The sequence below is a fragment of the Protopterus annectens genome, chromosome 7.part0, assembly GCF_019279795.1.
Source record: "Protopterus annectens isolate FY-2018-M chromosome 7.part0, PAN1.0, whole genome shotgun sequence".
Taxonomy (NCBI): domain Eukaryota; kingdom Metazoa; phylum Chordata; order Ceratodontiformes; family Protopteridae; genus Protopterus; species Protopterus annectens.
In genome coordinates, this window is record NC_056739.1 from 335050532 (window position 1) to 335067284 (window position 16753).

The following is a 16753-nucleotide window of genomic DNA, read 5'->3' on the forward strand; positions in this document are numbered from 1 at the left end:
TGTGTGTGTGTGTGTGTGTGTGTATGTGTGTTGGTGTTTGTCATTCGTATCCTGTGTGGCAGTGGTTGTGAGTGTTTAACAACAGGACTCAATGTGGAGTGTGTTTTGCAAACTTCTTATATGGTGGGCCAGGTATATATCACAATGTCCACCACACAGGGATAACAGATGTTAAATAACCAAGAGGCTGGGGTGCAAATCCATACCCCTAAATGTGACATCAATGCCAGCTGAACATCATTAGCAACCCTTGTATTACCCAGGGAACACTCTCAACCCATGTCTCACACACACACACACACACACACACACACACACACACACACACACACACACACACACACACACACTTGTCTAGGCAACAGCCGCTATGTTGGCAGTACCCCGTATATTGCCCATTGATAGTAACCATGGTGTGACTGCAGTGGGCCGCAGATGGCATGGCACCCTGTCCACAGTCCAATTGGCATGTACATGCTGACAGTGCACCCCCCATGTTCCCCACTGGAAATCTGCAACACCTGTGGTGCCATCAAATGTGACCCACAAAGGACATACCATTCCTGAAACACAAGCCCTGTATGGACAGATGCCACTGACAGCAGGGAATACCAGTAGCATGCTATCAATGTAGGTGCAGGGTCAACCTGCTGTCCATTAACAGTTCCCGCCACATGAGGCCAGGACTGGCACATCTGATGATAACTATCTGTGTACACAACATGGGACAGACACCCCAGGTACAATTTCACATGTCACTGTGCATGCATGTGGGAGGTGTGCACATCCCAGACGCTGTCCATATCATGAACTCAGGAACACATTACATGGCAAGCAATACATAGCATTGGCCACACGCAATAGTCACTCAGATGACTGGATAGTGAATACAATACCCACCTGTGTGGGCAACCCCAGACACTACAACCCTGAGCCATAATGCAGACTATTGTCATGTGGCCTGATGGCAAGGTATACTCATCAACTAGCCTTGTATAGCTGTCTGGCACCATCACCCACAACACACCCATGAAGCAATGTGCACATGCATGTCGGTACTGGCACCCGCATCTGTGTTTGTGGTGTATGATGCATATGACCACATTCACACTCACTACAACCCCCATTGGCATACTGAAGCATGCTGTCTGATGTCAAACACCTCCACATACCCTTTGCACATATAACCTCCGTATGACCCCTGTGGTGCATGTGATACCTGCACAGTACTGTGTTGTGGCAATCCCAAGTGTGATGAGTTGCATTCTCAGCCCTGTCAAGTGTGGCAGTGTGTGCACCCCTGCGAGAGTGTGGCTGTGTTGACACTGACAGCTGTTCATGCAGACAAGCACATGTACTACACCTACAACATAGCTACCATATCCCTGTTGCAGATGTCACTCACCATCACATATATGTTCTGATGGGTCCCCAAAATGTAACTTATGTGGCACATTCAAACTGCATGGGCATGTGATAGCACTACATAGTCATCAGGGGTTTGATACCCTGTACTGGTAGGTGTGATACAGAAACCTGCTTCAGTTTTACTCTCCCACCCCTCCTTAGCTTTTCTGTGCCTCTGTCTGCCTCTCTCACTCCCTTTCTGGTGGATGTGTAGACGTACACCTGCTTTACTTAGGCAGCAGCATGTGTATTTTAAGTGATGCTCAGGATCAGCTGATGACCTCTGCATGAATTGCAGCCCTCCTCTAGCTGATTGCATGTGGAACAGCTGTGGTAAACATTCCCATAGCCAATTGCATGGAAACACACACCAATATCTAGGAACATCATGTTGGTGTTGGGCCTTTCATTCACTGTGAGCAGGAACTCGATCTGTTGTTTGGCAAACAGCATCTCAGATGGATTGGGGTTTACCTTTAACAACATACACTGTGGGAACAGGCCAACACACAGACAGGGGATGTGCCTGACCTGACTACAGACTGTAAGTGCTGCTATACTGCATTTGGAGTAATGTTGGTTTAACAGGGTGTGTGTGGATATGGCTGTCCTACATGTTTTCATACCTGCCATGTCAGTGCTATGTTTATGAGGAAACACCCATCTGTAGGGCCATCTGCAGACTGGCCAGTGTGTGGTGCCTTTTGTTTCAGAGCACCTATCTGTAAACTGCAGAAGGTAGTGTGAGGATTGCAGTCTGTAGATGGTGACAGCCATGAGAGTTACTGACTTCATATCCCTCATAGGCCATATGTTGCAACAAACCCTGTTGCAACAGTAAATGTATGAGGTTATCACAGCAACATGTCAATATTGGCCCTGTGTATGTGTCTCCAGCCACAACCCTGTCAACCTTTGTACATATGACATGCAGTAAGGGGTGCATATGTACTGTGCACCATAATTAGTGACATCATATCTGATAACAAGCCAGTGAGATATCAGACTGCTACACATGTAATGTATAGTAGGCGTTATATTTGATGACATAACCTGGACATTCTGTGGTTGTGTGAACAGTACTGAGGTCTGTGTACTTATGGCAATTGTCGGCAGTGTGTGTATTGTTAATATGTACCTTGGCCTGTGTACAGACTGTGGTAAATGTCAATGTTCTTGGTCCTGTTTTATCTGATGTTAAATGCTGCTCCACTGTATGTTACCCTATCAGCTTACATGTTTGTAGGGCCATACATGCACATGTCCCATACCACAGACAGGCAGCGGACCGCACTGTGTAGTGGCCCAGTATATGTAGTGTTAGTGTGTGAGTGGCACATATGAGGTTGTTCTTGAACAGATAGTCCATATACTGTAATAATACACTAGCATGCCATATGTAGCTGTGGCTGTGTTCACATTGGTTGTGGTGATGCACTTTTACACAGGTGTATGTTACACTGTGCTGTGGCATGCCTGTAGAGCCTGCTATATATGCAGGTACATGTGCATTCCCCCATAGGAAATGTAGGCCAGTGTTGAGCCGGTCTGTCTGTAGCCTGCACAGTGCTTTGTTACATGCCTAGCAGCTTAGTGTACTTACCCAATGAGATGTAATGCCCAGATACTTGCCAGATGTACTGCTGCTGGACCACCATAACAGTCATGTATGCCAGACACAGCTGTAGGATGCTGTACAGATGTATGTCAATATCTAGTGGGTGGTATGTGGCCATGACACCTCTGTACCAGCGGTTATGTGGCAGGACAGACAGGGATGTGCAAATGCATAACCTACAGGGGCACATGTATACCAGTAGTTACATGTTATACCCATCTACATGGCTGTTAACATCCACATTGTCAGGATTGGTCCACTTATCTTGTACTAAGGGGTTATATGTATGTCTCTGGACTGTCCAGAGTGTGTCAGACTGTACACATATATTGGCCATTATCTCTGCTGCAGTCCACAGGAGCATTACGTACTAGCAGTGGTACTGAACTTTGATGTCCTTAGGATGTCTGTCAGTAGCCACTAGCTCATGTTAAAAGCAGATGTGACATCCCACAGACACCATGTCTGTGAAGACAATCCCTATTACAATAGCAATACTCTACAAATATACCTGCTATACATACCTGACATCCCCTTGCACTATGTAGTTGGGACTACAGGGGCTGAGGTAGGGCTACACTACATGTTCAGGGCATATGGTGATGATATATGTACATATACTTGTCCAGATATCTATATGGACATACACATAAAGATATCAACATATATAGATGGATATGTATATGTACATAGATATAAAAATAAACACCCAGATATATACATATACAGAGCAATATATGTCTACACATATACAGATAGAGATACATATGCACATATATGTATGGATATCTACATATATATTGACAGTAGTAGGTATATCAGAATAGATATGTATGCACATATAGGTATTGATATCTACATATATATACCAACATAACTAGGCATATCTGTACACATAGGATGTGCATACATATATAGCTATATATACATATATCTGTATGTACATATACGTATATCTATATATACATGGATCTAGGACTATTAAATGAAAGTTCAATAGTCCGAATCCACAATCACTGAATACACTTTAATGAAAGCGCTTTCACTGAAAAAGCGCTTTCATTAAAGTGAGTTATAAAAACCCCCCAAAACAATAAATCTACTTTTATGCAGGGGGGCAAGGCCTCCTGCAGCCCCCACACTCTCCCTACTTTAATATTCTCACTCCGAGATTGCACTGCAGTGAGGAAAAGGGAATATTCCCTTATCCACACCGTAGTATGATCTCCGCAGCAGTCATTCCTCCATGACTCCCTCTAGCTGCAGGCATACTTCCGCGAAAGTGCTTTTTCGGTAAAAAGCACTTTTGCGGAAGTATGCCCGGCTGTTTGTGCTTTGGTGAAAAGTTCCTTCGGGGATCAGTACTGATCCCATATACATATATGTATATGGGAGCGCTACAGAATCCTGAAAGTCCAAAGTGCTGAAGACCATCAGGGGTGAGCTTCCTTAAGCTATATGGATGTACATTACCATACAATCCACCTTGGTTAAATGCAGGTCTACTGCCACCTGCCATACAGACTGTTCTGTTTGTCAGTGTGCTTGTGATGGTGTCAGTTGTGCCTTGTTATGTTACAGTTACATCTCATTGTGTCAACTGAGGTCTTTACCCCCTAGGGATTGTCTACAGAGTGTAGATAGAGGCTGCTGAACTATACATCTGCATTACACATTACATACCGTTGATTGTTTGGTATCCTGTGGGCCAGTCTGTCTTTACTATTGTACTACTTGATGACCTTGGCCTGGACAGCAACATTTGTTAACTTTTCCAGACTACTGCATTAGTATAACTGTTTCACAGTTGCATTACTCAGTTTATATGGATGTACGTGTCTAAACAGCTATACGACATGGCATACACAACTGTAATAGTACACAAATAAAGCTTTCCCATTTATGCAAACCTGTGTGTGGTGTTATATCCTTTGATATCTCTGTGGGTATATGTTGCAGGCAATGGTTGTCATTTGTATGGGTGGCTCATACAGTGTCCAGTTGGTAAGGTGTTAACTGTAGGAATAGTGGCTGTTCCATATTGCTTGCACATACTACATATGTAACTTGTTATACATATCTCTGCATGTGTTTGCGTAGTTACATATATATCTATCTCTCTCTCTCTCTCTTTATATATATATATATATATATATATATATATATATATATATATATATATATATATATCTGTATCTGCATATATGTGTCTGTGTATATGTATCCTAGGGATGCCCATGTCATGTCTGGTCTTGGTTATGGGATCTGAAACACTTGGTAGTGTATTGCAGGGAGAACGTGTTTGGCTGTGGGGTGGAATAACCTATTCATACAAGACGTATATTGTTTGGGGCCTCTCAACCCCATTAACGGTGCATGTGGACATATATGTTTTTGTTATTTCCCCATTGTTATCTACAGATGTATGACCGTTTATATATATATATATATATATATAGATATGATGTATCTGTTTAGATATTAATATATTTACACACACATACATCTACATGTTGGAATACATTCTCTGTACTGTTGAATGACGGGGCTGGATGATATGTTTGTTAATACATCAGGGTTATGTGCATCTGACATGGCTTAGTGGTAAATCACCATGTCTATGGAGTGCAGGGTCCTGGGTTTGAGTCTTGTACATGCTGTTTATGGGCCATTGGATACAGAGTGACTAAGGCACTTTTGAGCAGTTGTAAGCGGGTTTGCACGGAGGTAAGCACTACTAACATCCAGTTACAGTTCTTATACTAGCTTCTGAATTGCTTAACCTGTGTAGGCATTGCTTATCCCTGCACAAACAGGCTTAAACCTGCTCACTGCTGCTTAAAAGTGCTTACTCCCACTTACCCCCCACACTAATTTCTTTAAAAGAAAAGAAAAAGGGGTTGATAGGAAAGTGGTGAAAAAAGGGGCACAAAGAGGGAAAGATAGTAGGGAAAATAGCCAGGGATGTGCAGGAAGGGTGTAGGGAAGGTCCATAGCTGCCCATTTCTTCTACAGCAACAGCTGTGCATATACACTGAATATGGAGGTAGATTTGGACACTCAAACACCTGGGAAAGGGTGAGGACAACAATAATAAGTTGTGAAGCTAATTAGACCAGATTACATGTGTCCAGTGGACATATGTGTGAAATGGGCAGCTATGTATGGGGCGAGATATTTTGTGGGAACAGATTGCCCTTTTGGGGAGGGGTAGTAGGTATATTTGGGGAGGTAGGTTGGGTAGGTTAACAGACAAGACAAACAAGATGCATACAGGGGCGGTATATGACACATGTGGGGGGTAAACACCTTGATGGGGAGGGGTGTTGGGAAATCGGAAGCCCATGAGCCCCCTAGTGGAAACATTGGGACTGAATTCCCCACCCATGGACAGTCACCACTGCACTTTCACAGCCCTGAAGGTGGCTGTGCTGGGGGCTGATTCGTAGAACCAGGCTGACCCTCTAGTCATGACATGCAGCCCTTGAGCTGGCATAGCAGATCACCAAACTGCTGGTTGATCTCTCTTCGCACCATGACCCCAACCTGGCAATGGGTGACACATGCCTGTCCGCGCCCACTCCCAGGGGGACGAGCTCCATCCCGTGAGGCAGTTCCACCCAAAGGTGGTGCAGGACCAATGGACAGGGATGTCCCAAGTTGGGCCCCAGACATGCTGGTGCCCAGTGCCACGGCCAGCTGAGGTGGGACAGGTGGGTCCGCTGGGACTGGCCTTCCAAAGTGTGCTATAGTGTTTAGATTTCATCATCATATGTGGGTTAGTAATAGTCAGCACATTCCAGGATTAGGTATAACAGCACGCATACATATTCCCATTAACCCAGACACCAGATATGGAACATTTGCATAGCAAACAGTACACGTGCATATATGGGACCACAGGGGTAATAAGAACAACGAGCAGGTACATTGATGGCATCATGCCACCAATGTTGGAATAATTCAATATAGCACATGCATGGGAGCCATTAAAATATTTATCAAACAACTGGACAGTATCAGAACATAGGTGTCATTACATACCAGTTGGGGTGGGTATGTTGATTATTGTTGGAGATATGGTGGGGGGAGAGAAAGATGTCAATTAACAACTAGTATATTCCTGTAGTCCACATTACTTTCCTAGTCAGTGCTGTTATCTGTACCTTACAAGTCTTACTACATTACCCTATAGCCTTAGTTGGGACAGTGATATGACTGTCATCATCGTTAAACATGAACTGGTTTTGCCTGCAGTATACACCTCTTATCTGGTATACCTGTGGAGGGAATTTTTGTTAACACTAACTATTTCTACACATACTCCCAGATTCCGGGTTGATGTGCACATAGCTATCCAACTCTTTCTGCACAGACTCTGGCCATGTGTTGACCACATGCTGGTGTGCCAGGACACATCTAGAATATTGCCCTCTTCCACCTTTAGTAACCTGACACACACATATACATGCTTTCCTACACAGTTATATTATGTAGCACAGTGTGGGTGACAGTGATCAGTGATACTTTATTATTCAGAGAAATTGCAACACTCACAATTCCCTACAATACCAGAGTGAACAGTACCAGTACAGGTTATAATGGGCTGTATTTCTCAGCACAGTATTCATATCTGACGTACCTGTGGGGACAATGTTTGTTAGCACTACCTGACTGTTGCCGCACAAACTTCCGGATTACACATTAGTATTATGCGCATACATCTCACTCTGTTACACTACACACTCTGGTCACAGCTTGACATCATGGGAGTGTAAATAGGACATAGTTGAAATATTACTCTCCTAACAGTTTCGGGGGTTGCTACAATGACAGGTTTGTTCTCATAGGTGTTTGACAATCAGTTGTATTCCCTGTTTGATGGATAAACATTTGGGATCATCCCACAGACTTACCAGGGGGACAGGCAGCAGATATGGGCCCATATACTCGACATTCTGGCCTCATCTGTAGAGTTGTGGGGTATGATTCTGTATACAGCCTACATCCACTCCCAGGATTCCGACCATGGCTGTGTCTGCTACAACTTAAACACTGTCCATCACAGTTGTGTCTGCTATATAGATATTGCTGTATATCTCCTATCTGCTTTCTGTCTTATTAATCCCCTGTGCTTTTGCATTCTGGCCTTGTATTACAACACTCTTATACAGATTTCCTAGAAAGTTATATGTTGTAGGACAGTGTGGGTGACAGTGATGTGTAATACCTCATTAGTCAGAGCAACTGCATCAGTCGCACTACCATACAATACCACTGTAAACAGTACCGGTACTGGGTATCATTCTTATATTTCTGGGCACAGTGTTGGCATCTGACAGACCTGTGGGAGAAATGTTTATTAGCACTACCTGAATGTTCCCACACACAGTACCAGATTCCACATTACTATTATGCACATACATCTCATTTTGTTACTGTACATACTCTGACCACAGCTTGACAAGTTGGGGTGTAAATGGGACATGCGTGGCTTCTTAGTCTCATAAGGTATTGGGGAGTTGCTAGTGTGCCAACTTTGTTCTCATAGATGTGTGTCAATCAGTTGTATTTCCTGTTTGCTGCCTATACGTCTGGGATCATCCCACTGATTTCCCAGGTGGACAGATTGATAGGCAATAGATATGGGCCACTTCACTGGACATTCTGGACATATCTGTTCAGTTGTGGGGTATGATTTTTTATGCAGAGTACTACCTCTGGCAGGATTCGAACCATGGCTGTGAGTGCTAGAAAAACAACAGTTCACATCTCAGTTGCATGTGCTTTTCAGGTTTTGTTGTCTGCATTTTCCCTGTCTCCTGTCTATGTGTCTCTCAGTTGTACTAATTGGCCTCTGGGGATTACACCTGTCATATACAGGCATTCCTACACATTCAATTTATGGTGCACTGTCTGGGTAACAGTGCTTAATACAACAGTACTATTACATGATTGCTAATCTACATTACCATATGATACCAGAGTATACACATGCAGTCCAGCAGTTAGACCTTTATTGTCAGGCTATTACACTTTTATTGACATACAAATTATATGAGACTCTTCCTGCCATATTCTCTACTGTATGCAGTACTTGCCTTGAACAATACAGGTTTTATACAGGCAATTCGTTTTCTACTACTTTTATTTTTATTTCCTATGACAGTAAATGCATGAGTATTACTGACCTGCCAGGTGACTGACATGGGCCTCCTGGTTCGTGACCCACTCCATTGCAGCTGTGGGGGGACATAAGAGGAATATTTAGCCATACCTATTCATGATATACCTGAGCTGGCAATTATTACACACATAGTGGGGTGATACTTACACACAACTGGAACATCCCCTGCCGCTCTAGCCTCTTGGAGCCACTCCTCCGAGAGGTCCCCCTTATACTGCTTCAGGTCGGCATAGTGATGGCTGACCTGCTCACCAGTTAGGGGTATGCCAGTGGCACTGGTGAGGTCACAGGCTAGTCGGTTCCAGGCCTCCACCTTATATTGGGAGCCCTGGTACTGGTCCTGCAGCAGTCTCTGATCATGGTCTTTGACAAGGAGTCCTGCCATGACCTTCGACTCCTGGATCCACCAGCGCTGTGTCCGAAAGTGCACACCTTCTCCCCTTACTGCCATTGTGCCTGCAAGGGGAAGCTACAAGCAGTTATGAGATGTATTCCCACCTCATGGGTTTAAGTAGGGCCAATTTCCCTCACTTTTCCATGATTGGCCAGTTTTGAAAAGGCTAGGCTATGGGCAAACCTGCTTACCTAGAGTTGGCATTGTTTAAAGGGGTATAACACTGGGCACAGTGAGTTAGCTGGAAAGGAAATACAACGGCCAGAAAACTAAATTAAATTTAATAAAGGCACTGAATACTCTGACGTCTTGGCTGAAAAGCCTTGTTAATGTTTCATTCTTTTTGTTGTATTATTTGGATTACACTGAGCTAGCTGGCCTACACATTGCTTACGGCTCCTAAGCTGACCTGTGCAATGCTTAGCTTTGCTTACATTAGATTTTGCATTATAATTCCTTTTTGGCAATGAGTTATTATTCATTACACCTTATATGTATGCCTGGTATCCATGATTCATGTATGCATACACTGTATGGTGTCCTTGTGTTTTATTGGGGACTTCAACACTCTATTACAATTACACCTGACTTCTGGCCTTACTGCTGTACTCCAGTTCACATATTTATGTTATCTAGTGGGTTATGGCACATATGACTGTATACTGAGTCCTTTCACAGGTTCAGTTTGGTTTTACTATGGTGAAGACTTGTTTGCTGATACCTCATTCTTCTGTACTTCTGTGATGGCTTGGTGGTTACCTACTGTGACTATGGTGTATAGGGCCATGGTTTTGAGACCTGCATGGCTATTTATTTTGTTGATGGGCAGAACAAGGGCAGTTGGATACAGAGTGATTAAGGCACTTTTGAGCATTTGTAAGTGGGTTTGTGCGATGGTAAGTACTGCTATCTTGCCAATACATCTGCTTACAGACAGTTAGCTTCAGAATTGCTTAACCAGTGTAGGCATTGCTTACCGCCATGCAAATGGGCTTAAGCTTGCTTACTACTGCTTATTGGTGCTTAAACCTGCTTACTACTGCTTTATTCATTATGACTCTGACACCTCACATGTGCATTTACTGCAGTACTCCAGTTCATAAAAATATGTTATTTAGTGGGTTATGCAACATAAATATTAGTTCATAATGTGCTTTGCCATGGAAAATGGAATGTGTTGTAGTGGGACCTGAACTGGGAATGCCTGCTCGTAAGGCAAATGCTCTGCCCACTACACTATTACTATGCTGCTTCATTTGCATATATCCTCCTTGTTATCCTCTTTAGCCATTTAAGCTGCATTAACCATAGCTAAGCGATGGGCATACCCGCGCACCTACAGTTAGCTTTACTCGGATTTAAAATAAAAAAATAAAGGGTTTGTTCAATTTATTGGTAATCACTTGCTGTTGTACATGTGAAACTGCGGTGGTGGTGCTGTGGTAGCATTGTCGCCTCACAGTAAGACGTTGTCCTGTTCGATTCTCAGCTAAAGCTTCTTCTGTGTGGAGACATGCATGAATGGGCATACCTTCGTTGAAGGTTGTGCTTCAGAGCTGGCAACTCAGCACTTAAAAATCTACTGCCAATCATTAGCGGGCCGGAGTTCCGCTGTGGCGACCCCTATCCGGGAAAAGCCAAAAGTCACAACAACTTGCTGTTGTACATGAGGGGGAATATTGGTGGGGATATGCAGACACCTGTGAGCGGTCTCGCTCATTTCTTCCCTTTCTGCTGTTCATTATTGTGGGGCATGTATATTCTGAGAGCTCTGCTCTCAGACATGCCCCCTGCACTCTTACATGCTCCATGTAAGATTAGGAGTTCAGGCAGCAAGCCTCATTACTATGCATGGTGCGCTGCTGGACTACGCTAGTCCTGCACAGAGGATTAGTAAATCTGGGAGACAATCTAAACAAGTAAAGGCCTAAGACAGAGCCCTGTGAGACACCCTGACTGTAACCAAGGATTTCATCTGTCCAGTTGCTGTATGATACTTGCCATGTCTTATTTGTGTAAGCCATGCAGCTATCCATCTTATCAAGAGTAAATCAATACCTAGTTGTACTAGTCTATTGATCAGTATTTGTGTATGACCCTGTCAAATACTGAAAATCTATATAAATTACATCAAAGTACAATTTGTCATAGATGTTATTATATTGTTATAGAACATCATGTTACAGGTGGTAATAGATCTATTTCCAACATATGCATGCTGATAAATGGTTTCAAGTCCCAACCTATCCAATTCTGACAATAACTTATCCAATATTACTGTCTCAATTATTTTTCCACAACATGAAAATAGACTTAAAGGTCTATATGACTCTGGGTTTGTCTTACTTGCATTTCCCTTGAAGACTGATTTTAATAAGCTCATGTCTCCAATCTTGAGGAATCTCCCCATATTTATATGACCTAGTGAATAATAGATATAATGGTACTATAAGTTCTTGCCGAAGTGTTCCCAGGTTATTATTACCAATTCCATTTCCTTCCTGTGCTTTGTTTGGATCCCAGTTTGCGCAGTTCTTTTTCAATATAATCTAATTTGATTCCAGTGTCTGGGGTTGCTTTGATGTCACTAGTACAACTTACCACCCCTTTTGTGGAGCCAAACTGTTTTGTATAAGATTTTGTAAATATATTTATAATCTGTTGTGTCTGAGAATAAATTTTAGAATCTGCACACAGTTTATCAGTTTGTGTGTTTTTACTCCTTCCACATGTTGTGTATCTATACAAAGGTTTCTTACTATGCTCAATATCTTTATATAAATTTTCTTCAAAATTTTCTTGATCTTGTCTCACACTATGCTTAATCTGTTTGTCCAGCTTGTTAATTTCAGTTTTCAAAGTTGTAGTTCGACTTCTCTTCCATTTCTTATATTTTTTTGTCTCTCACCTTAATCAGATATCTTGCTCTCAGGGAAATGTATCCCGCTGATGTATGCATAGATCCTGATGTTAAACATTTTTTTGATTTTTTGCACTCAAACAATTTCTCTTTCAAAACTTTCCACATTCCATCTGCCATTTTTCTACTGAACACCTCATTCCAGTTTTACATAGTGACTGTTTTGCTTCCATATAATCTGTAATTAACTTTTTGTGCATTGGTTTAGATTTCAGTTTGGCAGAATTATCTATCAACAAATTAACCTTTATAACTCCATGATCACTGCACACCAATTGTGGTAAAACTTGACTTGAAGTAACAGTAATGTCTTTAGGAACACAAACAATGTCTAGTATGCTCAGTCCCCTGGTAGTTTTTTTTTACAATCTGAAGCAATTGTTCCTGAATATATGTTGTGAAAAATTTCCTTACTAATGTTGTTGAATCAACATTATTCCATTCTGTTTCTGGTATATTTAAGTCCCAAACTAATATTATTATTCCCTCCTGTGTTATATGCAAAAAATGTGTGAATTCCTCTAGATCATCTGCACTTCACTTTGGTGGTCTATACACTCCAATTGTTATATGTTCCAGGGTTGTCTTTATTGTCACAGTTACACAGTCTATAGTATTGGTGTTATCACTGAACATGTAATTATCACAGGTCTCATAATTATCTTTATTCCCTATCATAACACTTCCACCTGATTTTTTGTTAGAATGTCTGTTATATTAAAACATGTATACTCTGACAGAACTGGTTTCCAGTCATTGTTATTTAACCATTTTCATAAACAATAGCAACCTGACTCTTGTGGGAATGCAGCACATTTTCCAATAAAAAAACTGTATTAATGCTCCTAGCGTTGACCATCAGAGATGTATCAAATGTTGCTATCTGTGAACTCTTAAATTTTGAACCTGGCAAAAATCCTGCCTAGTGTTTGTCAAATATTGCAAAATATCTGCTGCAAAAATTATCTTCCCTGATCTAGACAAATCTACACCATCCTGTCTGAACATGTGTGCCCAAAACTAGTCCTGGATGCTCTACACATTTCCATTTTTTTAAAACAGGACATTTTTTTCCATGTAGGTGTTTATCCAAAAAAATATGTTCATTCACAGTGACCTGACTATCCTTTCTATAGGTGATTTGTGAGAAATATGTTCTAACACCAGAACAAGCTATACTATCCCAAGAGAGATGTCGGTTCCCTACTAACAGTCAGAGAATCCTTGCAGATTTTATCATTTGTACATACATGAATGAAAATGGATCCATACTTCCTTACATTAAGGAGTTCCAGGGCTTGTCTCACATCTTCTATTTTTGCTCCTGGGAAGCATAACACTATTCGATGTTCCTTATCTTATCTGCAAATATTAGTACCAGTTCCTCTAATAATTGAATTTCCAATTATAAGAGTATCTTTGCTGGCCAGCTCTGAAGAATCCTCAGCTTCTAATACAGTAATATCTGCTCCATAAATTGTTACAAAGGATAGGTCTTCATCACAATTAGTCTTAATAATCTCACTGTTTTCATTGTGTGTTAAATTCTCATCCAGCTGGTATTGTAAATCCACAGCTTGAGCCATGTAGTCAACATCTGTCTTTCTCTTCTTTTTTCTTACAGTAATGTTCTTCAGTCCTTCCACGTTCTGATTTGATTTCTTCCTTTTCACCTGTCCCTTGCCTTTTTTTCTACCTTCTTTGTTATTAAAATGATGCCTTTTTCTGTAGACTGAAGGACTTCTGAAAAATACCATCATTCCCTGTAACCTGTGTTACATAACAAAGCAGTGTCCTTTTTGCTATGTATTCTCTTTCCTTTACAGTCATTAATCAGTTTTTTCCCAAACGGGATCCTCAGATTGCTGAATACTTGCATACAGCATTCCGAAGTTGTCAGGGGCATCGTCTTGTCGGGGTTGAATGATCTTTGCAGAAACTAGATGCATCATTTCCTAAATGTGTTCTATGTGTTCTATACCTAACATTTAGTTCATCCGTCCAGTCATTAATATATGACACAGTTCTCCAAGCCATGCCAATTGCACAAGTGCAATCATCGTCATTAAGTCTAGATTTACTTCTAACAATGGTAAGCAAATCATCCAACTTTTGACACGATGAACACAGATCACCAGTGTTATCAGCTGTTACCTTTAAATATGCATAGCATTTATTACACTGTCCAAGCTATTTGTGCATACTCATTTTAAGGCATCCATATTCAGCTTCAAACAAATAAAATATTGTAGAAGAAAAGAATAATAAAAAACAGTAACCACAGTGAACTTAAATCAACTTCTATGACAAAAAATCACACCAGTAATATACAACTAAATAATAAATGAAGTACAGTAAAGTTGTTCTGACCATACAAGTTCTGTAAGCCAGACAAAAGATGTCATTCCTTTACTCACTGTTGCTCTTAGTCACACATCTTTTTAACAGTAAAGATCTAAAACCTCCCCCTTTCTTACAACCAACAGTGAAATTAAAGGTAAAACAACAAAATATGAATCTAAGTAAGTCATTAGCAAGATATCCCTTCCTACCTACAAACAGTTAAAAACAGTGACAAATACAATATAAATTCAAATAAAACTTCTCTTATCAGTCAACTCCACAGTAAATCACAAACCAAGGTAGGATTGTTTAGATATGCCCATTATACAGTGCTTCTGCTTCATCTAAGGTGATTGTGTGTGCTCCCCAGTTTATTCATAGGTTCATAGGTTCATACTAGGCTATCTGCCCTGGGGCAATTATAAGCCCAGCCCGATTCTGTATGGCTTACGCCACCCCTTGATTTGCGTATACCGTGCCCTTTTTAAGGTTTAGTTTACTGTGCCTCTGTTTAATAGTGACATGGGAGTAATCCCTGGGACAAACCTACAATCCCCCATCCACTTATCGAGATTCTTCTTGAAGAGATTCAGTGAGGTGCTCTGCCTCACATGAACTGGAATTCTATTCCAGAGCGAAGGGAGCCTCTGGGTTATGAACCTGTCCCTCCAGCAAGTTCTATTAATTTTAAATTTGTAAGGAAAGTGTCTTTGCTGAAGGAGAAGAGCTTAGAAGCAAGGTTATGAACATTGTCTGTTACTGGAAGAATAGGCAGGAGGTTGCTGAAGGTGTCGGGAATAGTATTTGCATAGCTTATTTTGTCTGCTTTATTTGTGAGGATCCAATCTAATTCCTATCTGGTAACAATAAAGTTGACAAGGGTAAATCCACATAAATGGCATTTATAGGGGGTTTTGAATATATACGGTTTGCCAACCAATATTTGTCTCTATATCCTTAATAAATACTTGCGAGATTACCTGAATAGAGGTGAAGGCCAGAGATGAGTTTTAGTGGTGTTTGTTGAGCAGGGTTATTTTGATGTTTGCTGTGTTTAGAGGAGGAGTTTGGGCCTGGATTAAGATGGTTATCACCACAAGATATTAGAAATAGTTAAAAAAAAAAGTGTAGGAGCATGGTTGCTTGTATTCCATCTTGGGTTGATGCCAAGTTTGTGCAGGGATAAGATACGGTTAGGTACCTCTTAAAATGGTCAAGATTTGATGTGTTGTAAAGGAATGGTGCCAGAGTGAAGTTGTAGTGGGTGTTTATTGGGAGGGAGGGAGCAGTGTGGTATTTACTAAGATAGCTGTTGGGTAGGGGTTGCTGGTTGGGTATAACTTGGTCTAAGTATATTAGTGGAAGATGTATGGATAAATGAGGGAACAGCACGTGTTTTTCACTGCTGCAGTAGCCTAAGGTATATGGGTTATATCTTGCATATGAGATAACAGCTGGCCAGCTTCCAAGGTTTCAGAGCACCTTCCATGCACCCAAACAATTAGTCAGCTTGAGCTGAGCTGACAAAAAGACTAGTATGGCTGTGAATACCTTCAGAGCTTTCCTGCCACTGAAGAGAACTCTTTTCCCCAGGCTTTGAATGATAGTTTGCTCATGCTGTTCCATTGCTGGGGAAAAAAAACTTCCATATTTTTAATACTTTGTCTTACTTTCCTGTGTGGGAAAACACATTTTAAGTTAGGATTGTGTGTTTGACTGTCATATGACTTTACTGTACTTTAAAGGGATGCACTTTAGTATCTTATGTTGATTTTAAACATTCTAAAACAATTTTATTTCTGTGTTTAAATTACTTTTGGGGGCTGATAAAGTATTAATGTTTCTTACTGTGTTTTTATTGGGAGAAGTGACTTAATAATCCAG